The following is an 18191-nucleotide window of genomic DNA, read 5'->3' on the forward strand; positions in this document are numbered from 1 at the left end:
GCTGCTATAAACATATGTGTGCAGTTTTTGTGTGAACACAGTTTTTCAACTCCTTTGAGTAAATCCTAAGGAATATTATCACTGGATCATATAATAAGAATGTGTTTAGTTTTCTAAAAAACTGCAAAACTGTCTTCCAAAGTGGTCATACCATTTTGCATTCCCACTAGCAATGAATGAGAGTTTCTGATAGTTAAAAGATACAGAATGATCTTTTAAAAATGTAATACTAATGACTCAGAAATAAAGAGATCATAAAATACTATTATAAACAATAATACACCAACAAATTAGATAACTAGGAGAAATAGATACGTTCCTAGAAACATACAACTGATCACAACTGAATCAAGAAGAAACAGAAAATCTAATCAGACCAGTGACAAATAAGGAGATTTACTCAGCAATGAAAAACTTTTTAACAAAGAAAAACCAGATAGCCTTACAGGTCAATTCTACCAAACATTTAAAGAGGAATTAATGCCAATTCTTTTTATTTTTATTTATTTATTTAAGATTGGGTTTCACTCCGTCACCCAGGTTGAACTGCAGTGGCATGATCATAGCTCACTCTAACCTCAAACTCCTGGGCTCAAGGGATCCTTTTGCTTCAGCCTCTCTGGTAGCTGGGATCACAGGTGTGAGCCACCACATTCAGCCACTAATACCAATCATTTGAAAACTCTCCCAAATAATAAAAGAGAAGAAAACATTCCAAATTCTTTTTATGAGGCTAGCATCACCCTGCTAGCAGAGCTAGACAAAGATGCCACGAGAAAACTATAGGCCAATACACCCGATGAACATGGATGCAAAAATCCTGAAAAATATTAGCATTTTCAACATAAGTAAATCAATTAATGTGTATACCACATTAACAGAATGAAGAATAAAAATCACATGATCTTCTCAATAGATGCAAAAAAAAAAAAAAAAAGCATCTGACAAAATTTAGCACCCTTTCATGATAAACACTATCAGCAAATAGGACTGTATCTCAACAGAAAAAGGACATGTATGACAAGCCAATAGCTAACATACTCAATGATGAAAAACTGAAAGCTTTTCCTATAAGATCAGGAACAAGACAAGAATGTCTGCTTTTGCCACTTATATGAGATATAGTATTAAAAGTTATAACCAGAGCAATTAGACAAGAAAAGGAAATAAAAGGCATCCAAATCAGAGAAGAAGATGTAAAATTATCTTTGTTGCAGATGGCATGATCTTATATGTAGAAAACCCTGAAGAGGCCATAAAAAACTGGTAGAACTAATAAATTCAGTAAAATTTCAGGGTAAAAAAATCAACATACAAAAATTATAGTATTTCTATATACTAACAATGAATTACCCAAGAAGAAATTTAAAAAGCAATCTTGTTTACAAGCATAAAAATACTGAGAAATAAACATAACCGAGGAGATGAAAGAGTTGTACAAAGGAAACAATCAACAAAATAAAAAGGCAGCTTATGCAGTGGAAAAATATATTTGTAAAACATATATTTGCTAAAGGGTTAATATTCAAAATATATGAGAAACTCATACAACTCAATAGGTAAAACAGAAATAATCTGATTCAAAAATGGGCAAAGGAACTGAATAGACATTTCTCCAAATAAGATATACAAATGATCAACAGGTGTATGAAAAGGTGCTCAGCATCAGTAATCATCAGGGAAATGCAATAAAACCACATAAGATACCATTTCACACCTGTTATACTGGCTATTATTAAAAAAATCCAAAGGATAACAAATGTCATTAAGGATGTAGTGGAAGGGGAACCCTTGTACACTGCTAGTATCAATGTAAGTTGGTGCAGCTACTGCGGAAAACAGTATCCAGATTTCTCAAAAAATTAAAAATAGAACTGCCACATGATCCTGCAATCCCACTTCTGGATATATATTCAAAGGAATTGAAATTAGGATCTTGGAAAGCTATCTGCACTCCCATGCTTATCACAGCATTATTCACAATAGCCAAAATTACAAAACTATCTAAGTGTCCATTGTTAAATAAATGGATAAAGAAAATGATATATGCATACAATGGAATATTATTGAGACTTCAAAAAGAAGGAAACCCCACCATTTGTGACAACATGCGTAAACTTGGAGGACATTATGCTAAATGAAATAAACCAAACACAGAAGGGCAAATACTTTACGATCTCACTTATATGATGAATTAAAAATAGCCAAATTCATAGAAGCAGAGCTTGAAATGGTGATTGTCAGAGGCTAGGGGGAGGAGGAAATGAAGAAGTATTAGTCAAAGGGTACAAAGTTTGGTTATACAAGATAAACATGTCCAAGAGATCTACTGTATAACATAGTGCCTAAAGTTAGTAAGTATTGTATAATACTTAAAATTTTGCTTCTACCTTCTGGTAGATCTTATGTTAAGTGTTCTCATCACAAAGAAATCCTAATAAATAAAGAGGGCAGAAAGAAACTTTTGGAAGTGATGGATAGATTTACAGAAGAGATTTTGGTGGTAGTTTCAGGGGTATATGTTTCTCTCCAAACTGATCAGGCTATATACATTAAGTATGTACAGATTTTGATATGAAAATCATATCTTAATCAAGTGGTTTTAAAAAAAAGTAACACAGTCATCTCACTCTTGTATGTAAGATTCTGCAAATGGCTTCCTATCACACTTAGTGTGAAATACAATCTATCATAAAACCCTAAAAATAAGGACCTTTTCTATGTCTTTAAACTCTCTTACACCCTCTTTCACCATGCTCCAATGACCTCAGTCTTCTCTCAGTCACTGAAGCGCACTAAGTTCATTCTTGCCTCAGGACTTTTGCACTTGCTACTCCCTCTCCCTGATGTCTTACGTAAAATAACATGCCAACCCCACCATCTCTTTACTCTTTCTTATTGTTCCTCATGGCACTCACCTCTACTTGAAATTGCAACATATGTTAACCTGTTTACTTTCTTTCTTATTAGAATGTAAACTCCATGAGGGTAGAGACTAACAATTTCCCCAGGGTCTAGTATAGTGCTGGAATACAACATTTATTGAGTTCATAAGTGGATGGATTTGCAACCCACAGATAATTTTCCTCCTGTAGAGTAATTTGCTCATCTAGGAAATGAGAGGTTGAACCAGATGACATCTCAGGACCTATTTGGTTCTGAAAACTGGGAGCATATGAGAAACTTGCAATTTGTTTTATTTTTTAATTTAACGTTTAAATTCAGGGCTACAAGTGCAGGTTTGTTATGTAGGTAAACTTTTGTCATGGGGATTTGTTGTACAGATTATTTTGTCACCCTGGTATTAAGTCTAGTGCCTATTAGTTATTTTTCCTGATCAATTTGATAGTGAGCAAAAGGAGCTTAACTGCATTATGAGAACAGAAAGAATGTTTTAGTAACCATTTCCCCTTTCTCCATGTATAATGGCTTTTTCTTTATTATTTTGATTAAAACACCTTTAAAGTCCAATTGTGTTTCCAGCATGGGGGTAAGAAAAACTCTGAGACTGAAAACAGAGTTTAAGTACTGATGCTAAAGTGATGCAGAATTAAGAAAATACAGTTGTGAACTGGAATTAGTCTGGAGAGTTTTACAAAGGAGTCAGGTCAACTTTGGGCCTCGAAGGCAGGGTAGGTTTTACATTTGATCTGAGAATAGGTAAACAGTCATTAATGGTTCTTAAGAAGGGAGTGGTGTACTAGAAATATAGCATCTGGGAAATTATCTGTAGATGCCCTACTAGAATTGAGATCCTTGACCAGACTTTGAACTACTTAGGGTGTAGAGATGTGCTTTCTAAACTTTGAGTTGAAGCATAGTTTCTAGCATACACTAGGTCTTAAAAGATTATTCATTGGATGAGACTGGGGAGGATACTGAATCTGAAAGGGTTATGAGGTAGAAACCCAATGAGGATTGCTTGTTGCACTGGCTTCCACATATTGCCATGCCATGCTGTGATGTGGACAGCCCCAGGTTCCTCATTGGCTGAGGAGGAAGCTGGAGGTGAGATGGGTCCACATTTCAAATCCTATGGTTGCAGCTTAGACTGGAATGCAGAGCACCCTGCATTCCATGAGGGCTTGATGTGATGGAATGTGGCCTTGAAGCCAACAGACATGCCCAGCACACAAACTCACTCACATGCCAACCCCCTATCCCGAGTTCATAATTACAACATAATTCAATCTGAAGTTTTCTCCCATAAGGAATTAGTATTCTATTTGGTAGCCATTCAGATTCTAAACAGTGAAAACTCACCATCAAGAGCTTGATTGAATGACCCACCTGGAATTGTTTATACTTCATTAATGCTTTTTATAAATCATGAGTTTGACAGGTTACTGGCATGGACTTTCCAAATCTCATAATTGTGTTTTGTTTTTCCCTTGCTTCATCAGTTTCCTTTCACAGGCTGACAGCTTAGAAAATGTTACTAAAACCACCAGCTACTGCAGTGACCGCTTCTGGTGTGAGCACCTACTGTATTCCCAGAACAGCTGTAGAGGTCTGAAGGCTTGGACTGTATGTAGTCTCGGCTTGGCCATGTATAGCTGGGAGCCCTGGGCAGATCTCTGCCATCAGATCTGTAAAAAAAAGATAAAATATGTGATAATAATTATTTCATAAGACTGTTAAGAATGACATGAGCTAATGTAGGCAAAGAACCTGGTGCACTGTCATGCAGTAAGTGCTGAATAAAACTAGTGATTGTAGTTCTTTTATTGGTAAACCTCAAGATGAGCATCCAGAGGCTGAAGTGATTGCAAATGACCAGCACCTAAATTATAGGAGGACAGCTATTACCTTTATGTCTGTCCATACTAGGTGAGTTTGAGAAAATAGGATCTTGCATCAATCTAGATCATTATTTGGATTCTTTACCTGAGTCGATCATGAAGCCAACCCAAGGTTATGGGCTCTAATGGAGGTGTGTAGAGCAGTGGTATTTCCTACTACTAGATTATAATCTCTATAAAAGCTTTGTTTTTGCATTCTCAGAACCTAGAATAGTGGCACTCAACACATCAACAGGCTTTTAATAACTCTGTCTAAAGGATGAATGGATAGAGAAACAAGGCAAAATAGAAGGTAATTCCATCATTTATCTAATGGTTTTCTATACACATATGATATAAATATATACTTTTCTATATTTTTATTTATATACTTATCTATATATGCATATATTTTCTGATTATAAAAGTAACACATACTTTTTGTAAAAAATTAAACGGTACCAAAATACATAAAGAAAAAATAGTCCCTGGAATTCCACCCTCAGAGTTAACTGTTGTTATTGACTTTGGTATCTATTTTTCTTGATTTAAAAATTGTCTATGCTAATGTATAGGCACTTAACAAAAATGGGCTCATACTCATTTTTAAATTTAGCTGTATCTTAAAGCCCTTTTTCGTATCAGTTCATGTAGATCTACATTTCTTTCTCAGGATTGCACAGTTTCTATCATGTGATTTCATCATGCTTTATCTATCCATTCGCTTCTTGATGGAATTTAGATTTGTAATAACTTTTTTTCACTACACTAATATAATATTTCAAGAAATGTTCATGTACATATGCTTGCCTTCTTTGGAAAATAGTTCTATTGAAAAAATCCCTAATAGTGGAATTGCTAAATGAAAAAAATGTGCGCATTAAAATTTTGATGTTATGCTTTGCTTTTACAACTTCTTTGGAATTTGAAAACATTGTTTGTGCCAGCCCTGCAGTGCCCCTACCCAGACAATAGGGTTAGCTCTTTACCTTAGTGCTCTTTCATTTAAACAAAAAAAAGAGTACTGAAGGTGGGTTCATGAGATGTTTGTGGATTGTAACTGAAGATACTTCTTTTACCTGGCAGCTCAATCTCTGACAAAGTAGACAGCTTTATGGGGTGGATACATATGGAGGCATGAGGAAGGAAGAGATGCCCACTTGGGCATCAAAATAAATAAATAAACAAGATGATGAATGAAAGAGCAAATATTTCCCATATGTGCTCAGCCAAGATGTGGTGACAGGTTTGGACAGCGTGTCAGTATCAGAGTTGGGAAATGGAAAACACGCTCCATTTGTGGGGCAATATCATTATGAATGGAGCCATATCCCCCTCAGCATCGTTTTCCTATGTGCCCCTAACCCCCAGCCCAAGATTGTAAAGTTTTATGTCTGGAAGGATAAACAGTTCTGCAAAATAATTACAAAACTGAACAATGGAGACTTCCTTACTGCAGCGGAGATGGAGGAAGGGCTGGAATCGGGATGGCTTTGTGGTGCTGGCAGGGATTTTCAGGGTGATTTAGTGTGGATTGATCTGCAGTTTATTCTGCAGCCATTGTTTGTAATGTGCTTTGCCAGCTCATGTACCCTGAGCCTTAATTGTTCTAAATTAAACTATAGGGACCAGACAGCACACATTTCAATCAGAGCGACAAAATATTGCACCAGATCCCACAGGGATACATCAGCCCCTGCTAGGATGGGCTTGTACTCAAGGGAAGAGGGAAAATGTGCTCAGGAGAGCATTGGATTAAATTGAATAGGTTCTGTTCTATTTGTGTACAAGGTAAAACCCAATTGTGCTACCTCAATCTGTGTGTATGTGTATTTGAATAATCAAAGACAATACAATTGTTTGCAATGTGGTATTTATCTAAATACTGAGGAAATATAACCCTGAGTTGAATTACTCTGTATTTTGTTCATTAGCATTGAGTTTTAAAAATGAGTTGAAATGATACCTCAGTTGGGGAATGTTCTGATTAGGCTGAAAAAGCTGCAAGGAATTCTCATGGCTTGTTTAAATACACAGAAGCCCAGTTTCTTCTGGTAAGAGGTTGCTCATTAAAAAAAATTATTCCCTGTCAAGATGTACTATTTTAAGTCAATGTGGAACCTGGGAAATGACCCAAAGCCTGGATAAACAATATAGGCCATGGCATTTCTTATTGACTGTAAGAGAGTGACATAATTTTTCACTGTATCCTCTTCTCAAAATGTCAAAAGAATCATAACTTTTTACATGTTACATTCTGTCTCAAACAAACATTTTCTTACATTTAAAAATGTAAAAAAAGATAACGTAGCACACACGCAAATATCCAAATGTTTATCTAGGGAGCTCTACATAGCCAGGAGCCAAATCGAGAAGTTAAGAGAAAAGAGGTTGTGTAAGATCTAAGGAGAACACGAAAATGAATCCAAGCCACTTCTGGGTCACAGAAGTAGCTAATTGTACTCTCCCTATACCCTGCAAACCCAAAGATAACCACTATTAATTTTCCACTGCCTTCCTCTAGTATGTATGTGTTTTATGTAGATGGGATTATACTTTGCATGCCATCTTGTTCCTTACTTTTAAAACTTAACAGCATAATTTTCCAACTTAACACATCCATAAGCCCCTTTTCCAGAAGTAGCTCTGACATATTCTTTCTAATGGTTATGTAATATTCCACTCAGTGGATGCCTGATAATTGATATCATCCTCTATTGATGAGTATTTGGGTTGTTTATAACTTTTACTACTAGAATTGTTTTATAATTTTAGAAACATGTTTATTTACAGGATAAATTCTAGTAGTGATATTTACCATCAAAAGATGATCACAATATTGTGTTTTTTTTCCCTCAGCCAGTTATGCTTGTACTACTTGTTTAAATATACTCTACTTTCTCCACTGGGGGTGAAAAAAAGGATGATCACAATTTTTATGCTAGATATTTTCAAACAAGGGTACACCAATTTACATGCCTAGTAAGAATAGATGAGAGTTCTTTTTTTGCCCACAAAGTCACATAATTGGAAAAATGGATGCATTTAGAGTGAAATGGAGACTTAAATACTCATATTTACTTTAATGTCTTTCTTAGTCTTACCTAACCACCTGTAATCACTGGTCCTTCCTCTATCATCTATGACCTTCTGTCTTAGGTTTGCCTCAGGCTAATGTCTTCATTACTTTTAAGACTGTATTTTTATATTACCAATAATGGTATCCTCTAAGGTGTTGGACTTAGCTAGTTTCCCTTTGCAGTATGACCCAGAAGTGGCTTGGATACATTTTTGTGTGCTCTCCAGATTTTACACAATCTCTTTTCTCTTAAGTTCTTGATCTGGGTCCCCTCCTGGCTATGTATAGCTCCCTAGATGAAATCTGTGCCATCCCCTGGAATTCAAGTTGCCATTCACATATCTTCCCACATATCTAAGGGCATTTTGTTTTGTTGATCAACTTCTAATTTTCTTCAGCAAACACTGATTAATAGCCTATTATGTGCTAGGCACAGGATCCCTGTCTGTGGAGGATCATGCACCATTTGGGGATACAAACCTGCAAATATTCCTGTGGATGCAGGGAAAGAGACCCTTGTTTGCAAGGTCTTTTGGAATAAAAAAGGAAAAATACTTAACTGTGCTCAACCAGGCCAGGGGAAGTGTCTCAAAGGAGGTGACAACTGAACTAAGGCTTAAAGGGTTACAATGTGTTTATACTCAGTGATTTCACTTTGGTTATATCCTAAAAAAAAGTCTTGAATATGCACGCAATAAGACAAGTACAAGTATGTTCATTACAGCATTTTTTGTAATCATGAAATTTCTCAATATCCACAATAGGAAAATGGATAAATGGGGTATAGTCAGATTACAGTGTCAAATTAGCCCTTAAAATAAATTAACCAGATGTATATGTATCAATATAGATAAATCCTGAAAACATCATGTTGAGTGAAAAAACCACACTGCAGAAGAATAAACACAGCATAAACATATGTCTTTGTATAAACAGAAAATAACACCATGGGTTTGGGAATATATGCATGCAGAATAAAAGAAAGAAGTTGCTGATAGCAAGAATAAACCCCAGTATCAGGATAGTGATAATCTGGGGTGAGAGAGGCAGAGGAGAATGGAATTAGGGAAGAGGAAAAAGCGGTTCTCAATAATTCCTGTAATGTTTTATTTCCCTAAAAATGATGAAATAAAATATGGCAAAATATTCACATTCATTAGATATGAGTGGTGGGTACATTGATGTAATTCAAACACACAGAGAATAATACCATTTATTATTCTGTATGCTTGAAGAATTTAATTAAGGAAAAATGACCAGGACTTCTTTAGGTGGATAAACCTGGATGCTATGTATTTGTTTGAGGGGGCAGTGTTTGGCATTGTGTATTAAGTTGAGCAGCACCCTGGGAAGGTTTTTAAATTTGGAGAGAGGGAACATCTCCTTGGGTGACATTCAGTGGCTTTAAACTTTGTCTTAGGGACTCTGAGCTAGTATAGGGTCTTCACTGCTAAAGTGGGAGGAGAGCATTTAACAGGTTAAATGTTACTGTATTTGTTTGCATATTCATGTTCAAAGACACCGTTTGAGCAAATATTCTGGGCCTGAAAAAGAGTTTGAAAACATCTGATTTATGAAACCCCTTGCCTGGGGTAGCTGTTTTCATCTTTCATCTTTTTACTTTGCAGAAATAGACTCCACCAAGGTCAACAAGGGTAGGTTTGCACTGGAGGGAATGGTCGCCTCTCTACCCTTCTTTCTGATCTCTTTCCAGCTTTGACAACTTCTGTGCTCTCTGCATATTCTTTGGTCTCTGAGGTCTCATCTCAAAGTGTCATCAGTGTCTCTGATTTTCATAATTGTGGGATTCCTTTACTTTGCACTCTGGACTCAACTTGCTTTCCTTTATAGCGGAAAACAGCGAATCACCCTCCACTTCTTGCCATCCCTTCTCTAGAGCTGTCTGCCTCTGTCTGTTTTCTCTGATCTGCAGACTGATCACCTTGCCTCTGGCCTTTCCCTTTACAAACACACTCTTGCAAAATAGTTTTCCCCTGGTACCTTTTTCAGCACATGACCACCATCCAAAAACTGAACAATTAAAATACACCCTTAAAATACAATTTCTTTTAAAACATTACCTTTACTAGACCCACTTGTCTACATAATTTCTCCTTCTTTCCTTGATTCCTCATTTCATTCCTTCTCTCAACAACCTTGCTGCCTCCTTTATCTAATATCCAGTAATGTGGCCCGTTCAGTGGCAAGTTCTTGCATAGTGTTGACTAAGCTTTCTGTATCTATTGAGGCTGCTAAGCTATACTCCAATATTTGTTACATAATATCCCTACATACAGAAGATATCGAATTAGCAATTTAATTAAATTATCATTTGCAGTTGGCCATTGTACCATTGTGTGCCTTTTGTCCATGTAAATGCAGTCTATTGAGATTGTAATCTTTTTAGTGCAGAAATAGTGGCAGACATGTTTTGCAGTACCATTTGCTTGTAGGGCTTTAATAGATCGTCCCAAATTGTGGAAATAAGTGTTGTATGTGAAATTTGTAGACCAGCAAAGTTTTACTGCTCTCAGTGAATCCTAAGAATCAGCAAACTCAGGGACAAATTTCTCTCTTTTTAAAAAATATTTTTTAAATTTTTATTTTTTGTGGGTGTATAATAGGTATATATATTTATGGGGTACATGAGATATTTTGATACAGGCATATAATGTGTAATAGTCACTTCAGGGTAAATGTGGTATCCATCACCTCAAGGAGTTATCCTTTGTGTTATAAAAAATCTGATTATACTCATTTAGTTACTTAAAAATGTACAGTTAAATTACTGTTGACTATAGTCACCCTGTTGTGCCATTAAATGCTATATCTTATTCATTTTTACTAACTATTTTTTGTACTGATTAACCATCCCCACTTCTCCACCCACTGCCTCCCCACCCCCAGCACTACCCTTCCCAGTCTCTGGTAACCATCATTCTACTCTCTATCTCCATGAGTTTAATTGTTTTAATTTTTAGCTCCTGCAAATAAGCCAGAACATGAGAAATTTGTCTTTCTGTGCTTGGCTTATTTCACATATCATAATGACTTCCAGTTCCATTCGTGTGTTGCAAATGACAGGATCTTATTCTTTTTTATAGCTGAATAGTACTTCATTGTGTATCTGTACCATGTTTTAAAAATCTATTTGTCTGTTGATGGACACTTAGGTGACTTCCAAATCTCAGGTATTATGAATAGTGCTACAATAAACATGGGAGTGCAGATATCTCTTTGATGTGCTGATTTCCTTTCCGTTGGGTATATACCTAGCAGTGGGATTGCTGAATCATATGGTAGCTCTATTTTTAGTTTTTTTGAGGAACCTCTGAATTGTTCTCCACAGTGTTTGTTCTAATTTACATTCCCACCAACAGTGTGTGAAGGTTTCCTTTTCTCCATATCCTTGCCAGGATTTGTTATCACCTGTCTTTTGGATAAAAGCCATTTTAACAAGGGTGAGAAGATATCTCATTGTAGTTTTGGTTTACATTTCTCTGATGATCAGTAATGTAGAACATCTTTTCATGTACCTATTTACCATTTGTATATCTTCTTTTGAGAAATGTCTATTCAGATTTTTGCTCATTTAAAAATCAGATTATGGCCGGGCGTGGTGGCTCAAGTCTGTAATCCTAGCACTTTGGGAGGCCGAGACGGGCGGATCACGAGGTCAGGAGATCGAGACCATCCTGGCTAAAACGGTGAAACCCCGTCTCTACTAAAAAAAAAATACAAAAAACTAGCCGGGTGAGGCGGCGGGCGCCTGTAGTCCCAGCTACTCGGGAGGCTGAGGCAGGAGAATGGCCTGAACCTGGGAGGCGGAGCTTGCAGTGAGCTGAGATCCGGCCACTGCGCTCCAGCCTGGGGGACAGAGCAAGACTCCGTCTCAAAAAAAAAAAAAAAAAAAAAAAAAAATCAGATTATTAGATTTTTTGCTATAGAGCTATTTGAACTCCTTATATATTCTAGATTATTAATACCTTGTTAGTTTGCCAATATTTTCTCCTGTGCCAAGGGTCGTCTTTTCAGTTCTTTGATTGTTTCCTTTAGTGTGCAGAAGTTATTTAACTTGATGTGATCCCATTTGTTTATTTTTGCTTTGGTTGCCTGTACCTGTGGGGAATACCCACATTACTCAAGAAATCTTTGCCTAGTCCAATGTCCGGGAGAGCCTCCTCAATGTTTTCTTGTAGTAGTTTCATTGTTTCAGGATTTAGATTTAAGGCTTTAATCAATTTTGTTTTAATTTTTGCATATGACAAGACAGGAGTCTAGTTTCATTCTTCTGCATATAGATATCTATTAATAGTTTTTCCAGGACCATTTGTTGAAGAGACCATCCTTTCTACAATGCATGTTCTTCACATCTTTGTCAAAAATAAGTTCACTGTAATTGTATGGATTTGTTTCTGGGTACTCCACGCTGTTCAGTTGGTCTATTTGTCTGTTTTTATGCCAATACCATGTTGTCTTGGTTACTATAGCTCTGTAATATAACTATACTAATTTTGTTCTTTTTACTCAAGATTGCTTTGGCTATTACGGCTCTTTTGTGATTCCATATAAATTTTAGATTTTTTTCTATTTCTGTGAAGAATGTTATTGGTATTTTGATAGGGATTGCATTGAATCTGTAGATTGCTTTGGGTAGTATGAACATTTTAACAATATTCCTTCTTCCAATCTATAAACATGGAATATCTTTTCATTTTTTTGTGTCCTCTTCAATTTCTGTCATAAATGTTTTATAGCTTTTATTGTAGAGATCTTTTAGTTCTTTGGTTAATTCCTAAGTAATTTTATATTATTTGTAGCTATTATATTAATAAATGGGGATTTTTAAAAATTTCTTTTTCAGAATTGTTCACTATTGGCATACAGAAATGCTACTGACTTTTGTATGCTGATTTTGTATCTTGCAACTTTATTGAATTTTTTATCAGTTCGAATAGTTTTTTGATGGAGTCTTTAGGTTTTTCTTTGTTTCAATTTTCCAAATATAAGATCATATCATTTGCAAACAAGGATAATTTGACTTCTTCCTTTTCAGTTTGGATGCTCTTTATCTCTTTCTCTTGTCTAATTGCTCTAGCCAGGACTTTTCAGTACTGTGTTGAATAATAGTGGTGAAAGTGGGCATCTTTGTCTTGTTTCAGATCTTGGAGGAAAGGCTCCCAGTTTTCTCCCATTTTGTATGACACTAGCTGTTGGCTATCATATACGTCTCTTATTATGTTGAGGTTTTTTAGGCTTTTGTTTTTTTTAATCATGAAGCATTGTTGAATTTTATTAAATGCTTTTTCAGCATCAATTGAAATGATCATATGGTTTTTGTCATTCATTCTGCTGATGTGATGTATTACATTTGATCAATTTGGGTATGTTGAACCATCCTTGCATTCCTGGGATAAATCACACTTGGTCATGATGAATGATCTTTTTAGTGTGTTGTTGAATTCTGTTTGCTAGTATTTTGTTGAGGATTCTTGCATCAGTGTTCATCAGGGATTTTTGGCATGTAGCTTTCTTGTTTGATGTGTCTTTGTCTGGTCTTGGTATCAGGGTAATACTGGCCTGATAGAGTGAGTTTGGAAGTATTCCCTCCTTCTCTATTTTTCAAAATAGTTTCAGTATGATATTGGCTGTGGGTTTGTCATAAATAGCTCTTATTATTTTGAGGTGCATCCCATCAATACCTAATTCATTGAGAGTTTTTAGCATGAAAGGCTGTTGAATTTTGTCAAAGGCGTTTTCTGCATCTATTGAGATAATCATGTGGTTTTTGTCTTTGGTTCTGCTTATATGCTGGATTATGTTTATTGATTTGCGTATGTTGCACCAGCCTTGCATCCCAAGGAAGAAGCCCGCTTGATCATGGTGGATAAGCTTATTGATGTGCTGCTGGATTCAGTTTGCCAGTGTTTTATTAAGGATTTTTGCATTGATGTTCATCAGGGATATTGGCCTAAAATTCTCTTTTTTTTGTTGTGTCTCTGCCAGGCTTTGGTATCAGGATGATATTGGTCTCATAAAATGAGTTAGGGAGGATTCCCTCTTTTTCTATTGATTGGAATCATTTCAGAAGAAATGGTACCAGCTCCTCCTTGTACCTCTGGTAGAATTTGGCTGTGAATCTGTCTGGTCCTGGACTTTTTTTGATTGGTAGGCTATTAATTAATTCCTCAATTTCAGAGCCTGATATTGTTGGTCTATTCAGGGATTCAATCTCTTCCTGGTTTAGTCTTGGGGTGGGGGTGTGTGTGTCCAGGAATTTATCCATTTCTTCTAGATTTCTAGTTTGTTTAGAGGTGTTTATAGTATTCTCTGATGGTAGTTTGCATTTCTGTGGGATTGGTGGTTATATCCCCTTTATCATTTTTTATTGTGTCTATTTGATTCTTCTCTCTGTTCTTCTTTATTAGTCTTGCTAGCAGTCTATCAATTTTGTTGATCTTTTCAGAATGCCAGCTCCTGGATTCACTGAATTTTTGAAGGTTTTTTTGTGTCTCTATCTCCTTCATTTCTACTCTGATCTTAGTTATTTCTTGCCTTCTGCTAGCTTCTGAATGTGTTTGCTTTTGCTTCTCTAGTTCTTTTAATTGTGATGTTAGGGTGTCAATTTTAGATCTTTCCTGCTTTCTCTTGTGGGCATTTAGTGCTATAAATTTCCCTCTACACACTGCTTTAAATGTGTCCCAGATATTCTGGTATGTTGTGTCTTTGTTCTCATTGGTTTCAAAGAACATCTTTATTTCTGCCTTCATTTTGTTATGTACCTGGTAGTCATTCAGGAGCAGGTTGTTCAGTTTCCATGTAATTTAGTGGTTTTGAGTGAGTTTCTCAATCCTGAGTTCTAGTTTTATTGCACTGTGGTCTGAGAGACAGTTTGTTATAATTTCTGTTCTTTTATAGTTGCTGAGGAGTGCTTTATTTCCAACTATGTGGTCAATTTTGGAATAAGTACGATGTGGTGCTGAGAAGAGTGTGTATTCTGTTGTTTTGGGGTGGAGAGTTCTGTAGATGTCTACTAGGTCCGCTTGGTGAAGAGTTGAGTTCAATTCCTGGATATCCTTGTTAACTTTCTGTCTCGTTGATCTGTCTAATGTAGACAGTGGGGTGTCAAAGTCTCCCATTATTATTGTGTGGGAGTCTAAGTCTCTTTGTAGGTCTCTAAGGACTTGCTTTATGAATCTGGGTGCTCCTGTATTGGGTGCATATATATTTAGGATAGTTAGCTCTTCTTGTTGAATTGATCCCTTTACCATTATGTAATGGCTTTCTTTGTCTCTTTTGACCTTTGTTGGTTTAAAGTCTCTTTTATCAGAGACTAGGATTGCAACCCCTCCCTTTTTTTGTTTTCCATTTGCTGGGTAAATCTTCCTCCATCCCTTTATTTTGAGCCTATGTGTGTCTCTGCACGTGAGATGGGTCTCCTAAATACAGCACTCTGATGGGTCTTGACTTTTTATCCAATTTTCCACTCTGTGTCTTTTAATTGGGGCATTTAGCCCATTTCTTACAAGTAGAAATGTCCTCTGTAGGGGGAAAGACCACAGGAAGAAAGCTGGGCTGACATCATCATCAGACAATTGATAATTAAAAGCAATGAGAGGACATGAGCTGACTAAGGGAGCAAGTGTATATAAAGGAGAAGGAAAAAGTGAGAACTTGGGCTTGGTGGAGTGGGGAGCACTGCTCTTTGGAAGGGGAAGAGGAATTGCTGGTGATGGAGGCAAAGCTATGATGACTGCACAACAGCTGATATCTCAGACACCTACTCATACTTCAAGCCCAAGACAATCCTTTCTGCTGTGACTTTTCAGATCTTCCTTGGGCAGAATACGTTGTTTTCTCCCCTTGGTTCCCCAGCCCTTTGTTCAAACTATGTATAGCACTTATTACATTATATTATAGTTAGTGGTGTATGTGTCTGTGTGTGTGTGTGTCTGTGTGTATTGGATTGTTATTTTGTAAATCACTTTTGGCTTTGGGCTGTGTCTTATTCAACACTTTTCACCACTGAATCACATTTTTTTGACACACCATCTATACTTAAGTAATGCTTGTGAAATTGAATGAAAAATGACATCTGGCAAGGGTCAAGTGAAAAAGTTTTGGGTTTGACAAGAAGGAAGTGAATGCACTTTCAAGGGAGCAGTTTCAGGACAATGATAGAGACTGTTCTGAAGTTCTGGTTTTGTTCTAGTTCAATTGTTTTAGAAACTGTAGAGATGTGGTCACTGCTTTGAATCGTATCAACTCAACCTTTCCACTAAAGCAAAAAATGTTCACATCTATATCGAAAGTGCAGCAATTAAAAATACTAATGGCTTGCAAATTTCTCTTTAATAAAATTCCAGAGAACATAAAATTTTTTGATATGTTATGATCAATTAGGAAAAATATTTGCAAATGAATACTAATGCGTAATTGTGAAAGAAGAGAATGTGCCCTGCTAGTTAGGGTTAAGTAAGTTATAGTACAAAGATTAAAATGGTTTCTAGAGGTAATTTAAACCCGAGAATTTTCTCTACTTTATAATGATTTGACCTAAGATAATACTGTAGTCAGAGGAAATTTGAGAGCAACTTTTCAGAACCCCTTCAATTTCTCACTACACACTAACAAAATGCCACCAGGTAAAGCATTTCTTCTCCTGTATAAAACTAATTCTTCTACTTCCTGGTTTCTGTCCCCCGCCACCTCCTCAGGGACTCACTCTAGTGGTTATTCTTCCTTTCTTGCGCCTGCAATCTCTCTAGCTTTGTTGGCTTTTTTCTCTCAAGTTCCAGCATGCTCATGTTTCTCCCACGTCTAAAACAAAAGCCCAACCATCTTGGTCTTCAGATCTCCTCCATATCTTTTCTTTCTTTGGTCCCCCATCCAGTCAGATTCCTAGAAGTGCCCTAGATGCAATGCCTTCACTTTTTTAAAGCAAGAGAGCCAAGGAGCAGAAGACCTCATCTATTTAGGTGATTTACTTGAGTGAAGACAAATTACTGGACTAAATAAACCTCTCTGGGATGTTTAAACTTTACAACCTAATATATTTATAAAATTCAATGAGCTATTTGGATAGAAAATGGCTTTTAGGAACAAATCCCAACTTATGTAGCAACGAGTAGTCATACATATTAAAATATAAAATTTCTAAAAATCAAAACCTTCCTGTCGTTCTAGTTTTCTAGTTAGAATATTACTCCTAAATTAGGCATTCAGAAGAGACACACCTAATTTAACTGGAAATCATTATTCTCTAGACATAAAGAGGTTTAATAGAAGTGTTGTTGGTTTAAGACATTTGCAATTGCATAATTAAATTAAAGAACTTGAAAAATGGAAACTCTTATAAGTTAATTAGTGTTGATGGTAGAAGTGTTCACAAGGAAAGACATAGAATTTGCATTTGCCAAATTATAGGGTGAAAGTAAGAGGAAGAAGTGAAAGCTGTTTGCTTGGATCACTTTCCAACAAAAACATGTATATGCTTTTTGAGCTCTAAAGAACATCACTTTGTGTTTTTCAGGACCAGAAGTACTGTTGCCAGGAAATGGTCCCAGGAGAGAGCTCCCATGCCAGAATAATAGAATTACAGGTGAATTACATGCTTAAACTAGTAGGGCTCTTAACTCATGGTTTCCACTGCATCATCTTCTTTGAGATTTGTTGGAATTTGCTTTCACTTTTCCATGTCTGTTTGGAATTTTACCAAAAATAACTTCTCTCCTTCTTGCCCAGGTGGTTCAGAAAAATACAACTGGGCTCTTCTCAGAAAATACTTACTGCTTTTGCTAAAATGTTTCCTGGACTGTACGATCAGAGCCATTGTGCACAGCTGTGCAGGTTGTACACTGGACATGGCCAAGAAGGTTGAACAACTCCATGATCTAACTACGTAGATCATGTAATTAATACAATATGGTAGCTCTGCAAATGGTATGCAGTGAAGATTCAAATGGCGGATAGGCTTCTTTGAGGTGGGCTGCTATATGTAAGTGTAAAACAAAGTTCAGATCATGATAACTGCTAATAAGATTTTAATTGTCATGTAGAAGTGTTTCAAGAACCCATTATCAACTTGATGTGGGTGTTCCTTATTAGCTCAAGTGAGGAGGACAGGGAATTATCTTCAAAGTCTGACTTTAAATGAGCTCCCAGGTGTCATGGTCATCATCATTTCTTTAGCGATCATTTATTGTGTGCCAAATACTGTGTTAGGCACTCTGAGATTTCTCACTGCAGTGACACTGTACTAAACCTGTAGCAAGTTTCATTGCTTCAAGAATTGGAAAACTGTAGTAGAAGAATGACTAGAAAAATATAAG

The 18191-nt window shown here is 36.3% G+C and overlaps 1 long non-coding RNA gene across 1 annotated transcript; it reads left to right on the forward strand.

Annotated features, from left to right (window-relative positions):
• The first annotated feature begins 17392 nt into the window (after positions 1-17392).
• Positions 17393-17873, forward strand: LOC100427758 (uncharacterized). Its single transcript, XR_013395594.1, has 2 exons — positions 17393-17461; positions 17605-17873. It is a non-coding gene; the product is annotated as an uncharacterized LOC100427758 (long non-coding RNA).
• The last annotated feature ends 318 nt before the right edge of the window (positions 17874-18191 follow it).

The sequence above is a fragment of the Macaca mulatta genome, chromosome 7 (genome assembly GCF_049350105.2).
Source record: "Macaca mulatta isolate MMU2019108-1 chromosome 7, T2T-MMU8v2.0, whole genome shotgun sequence".
NCBI lineage: Eukaryota > Metazoa > Chordata > Mammalia > Primates > Cercopithecidae > Macaca > Macaca mulatta.